Source organism: Bison bison, unplaced genomic scaffold (assembly GCF_000754665.1).
Source record: "Bison bison bison isolate TAMUID 2011002044 unplaced genomic scaffold, Bison_UMD1.0 scf7180017864073, whole genome shotgun sequence".
Lineage (NCBI taxonomy): Eukaryota > Metazoa > Chordata > Mammalia > Artiodactyla > Bovidae > Bison > Bison bison.
In genome coordinates, this window is record NW_011494645.1 from 218911 (window position 1) to 222021 (window position 3111).

Here is a 3111-nt window from a genome sequence, read left to right on the forward strand (position 1 = left end):
GGTCTTCATAGAACCGTTCAGCTTTTTCAGCATTACTGGTTGGGGCATAGATTTGGATTACTGTGATATTGAATGGTTTGCCTTGGAAACGAACAGAGATCATTCTGTTGTTTTTGAGATTGCATCCAAGTACTGCATTTCGGACTCTTTAGTTGACCATGATGGCTACTCCATTTCTTCTAAGGGATTCCTGCCCACAGTAGTAGATATAGTGGTCATCTGAGTTAAATTCACCCATTCCAGTCCATTTCAGTTCGCTGATTCCTAGAATGTCGATGTTCACTCTTGCCATCTCCTGTTTGACCACTTCCAATTTGCCTTGATTCATGGACCTAACATTCCAGGTTCCTGTGCAATATTGCTCTTTACAGCACGATTCCCTAAATGATTTGCATTTTTTAAGTTGCCATATAGTAAATGGAATGTCCCACTAAACTGAACACTGAAAGCACAGAGCAGACCTCCTGTAAACAATGATAGTTGTAAACATGTTCTAAAGAAGTACACATGTGTCTGGGGCTCCTCAACTAACAAGTCACAGTTGGGAGAGGAGAGAAAGGGCGTCAGAGAGAAAGGGATGTGGCCTCACAATGATATCTGCTGCCCTCTGGGACACACCTGCCTCCAGGAAAGAGTTCAGGGATGAAGAAACACCCCATCCCTCAAAGCCACGTTCAAGTATTTGCTTTCACCACCCTAGTATAAATGTTTCACTCGTGACCTCAGAAATATTAAGCATTTGGCTCTGAGGAATCACCTAGAGCCACAATCCGAGGGTAGGATGAGAAAGTCATTGGGTGGGACGGAAAAGGGCTAAAACAGCTCCAGGAACAATTTCAAGCATCCCCTGCTTTTCCAAAGTTCATTTTATGTTACTTCACTTCTATGAAGGGCCTACATAGGCACCTGTTTTTCATAATAATAAAAAAAAATCTGAAGAGGATTTTTGGTTTCATTTAAAAAGGCAAAAAGCTGAAACGATGTTCAGTGCATGCTTTTACAGTGAGAGGCATCCTGTTCCACAAGCAGGGAGACCGGCCCCACCGAGCTCCTTCCCCGGGAGTGACACCCCACCTCTCAGCGTCAAGTCTCCACACCCCTGAACCTTGTGTGGGAGCACCTGTGCTTTACTCGTGCATATTCATTTTATGCATCTACGAGCAGAACGTGTCCTCGGGTCCCTGCTTCTTTGGTTTATGATGTTTTGGCTTATGAAAGGCTTCCTAGGAATGCTCTGCTTTCAGATAGTAGGGAAACCTGGACTAGGCACTGGAGGTGCTGCGATCTGCCCTTTGCATCTTCCACACCCGCCCTGAGTCAGGTCACCATGTTATTTTTAGGCACTCTGTGAATTATCCTGCCAGTCACCCCCATGTTCATTTCCCCCGATTTCACAACCATGATTTTACATAGTGTAGGAAAACTTACAAGGATATAGTATTACTAGTTTGACTTAGGGCGCCTTTAGCAGTGACTATCTAGTTAGCTTTCACTTCCTACTCATCTCAGGAACCTGGCTCTATAAAAATTAGGCTTTAGAGACAAATTAATGAACTAAATTTATTTTGTGATTCTGTGTTTTGACTTACATGTCTAGCTTATTTTCCAATGACTTTCTAACTTTTAGTTCTTCTAGGTAGAGTTTCTTATATTTTTCCAACTCTGCTTGAGAAGTTTTCCTAAAATGTCAATGTTCACTCTTGCCATCTCCTGTTTGACCACTTCCAATGCACCCTGGTTCATAGACGTCACATTCCAGGTTCCCATGCAGTATTGTTCTTTACAGCTTCGGACTCTACTTCCATCACCAGTCACATCCAAAACTGGGCGTTGTTTTCGTTTTGGCTCCCTCTCTTCATTCTTTCTGGAGTTATTTCTCCACTGATCTCTAGTAGCATATTGAGCACCTATCAACCTGGGGAGTTCATCTTTCAGTATCCTATTTTTTTGCCTTTTCATACTGTTCATGGGGTTCTCAAGGCAATAATACTCAAGTGGTTTGCAATTCCCTTCTCCAGCAGACCATGTTGTGTCAGAGTGCTCCAGAACGACCCTTCCACCTTGGGTGGCCCAACATGGCATGGCTCGTCGTTTCATTGAGTTAGACAAGGTCGTGATCCATGTGGTCAGCTTGGTTAGTTTTCTGTGATTGTGGTTTTCATTCTGTCTGCCCTCTGAGGGATAAGGATAGAGGCCTATAGAAGCTTCCTGATGGGAGAGACTGACTGTGGGGTCTTATTCTGATGGGCAGGGCCATGCTCAGTAAATCTTTCATCCAAGTTTTTGTTGATGAGTGGGCCTGTGTTCTCTCCCTGTTGTTTGGCCTGAGGTCAAACTATGGTAGGGGCAATGACAGTAATGGCCACCTCTTTCAAAAGGACTTGTTCATGCACTGCTGTATTCAGTGCCCCTGACCCCCAGCAGGCCACTGTCGACCCACCCCTCTGCAGGAGATACCTGGACACTCACAGGCAAGTCTGGCTCAGTCTCTTGTGGGGACACTGCTCCTTTCTCCTGGCTCCTGGTGCACACAAGGTTTTGTTTGTGCCCTCCAAGAGTCTGCACTGGTCATACCAAAACACCCTCTTCCAACAACACAAGAGACGACTCTACACATGGACATCACCAAGTGGTCAATACCAAAGTCTGACTGATTATATTCTTTGCAGCCAAAGATGGAGAAGCTCTATACAATCAGCAAAAGAAAAAAAAAAAAAGACCGGGAGCTGACTGGCTCAGATCATGAACTCCTTATTGCCAAATTCAGACTTAAATTGAACAAAGTACAGAAAATCACTAGACCACTCAGGTATGACCTTAATCAAATCCCTTATGATTATATAGTGGAAGTGACAAACAGATTCAAGGGATTAGATCTGATAGACAGTGCCTGAAGAACTGTGGATGGAGGTTTGTGACACTGTACAGGAGCCAGTGATCAAGACCATCCCCAAGAAAAAGAAATGCAAAAAGGCAAAATGGTTGTCTGAGGAGGACTTACACATAGCTAAGAAAAGAAGAGAAGCTAAAGGCAAAGGAGAAAAGAAAAGATACAATCATCTGAATGCAGAGTTCCAAAGAATAGCAAGGAGAGATAAGAAAGCCTTCCTC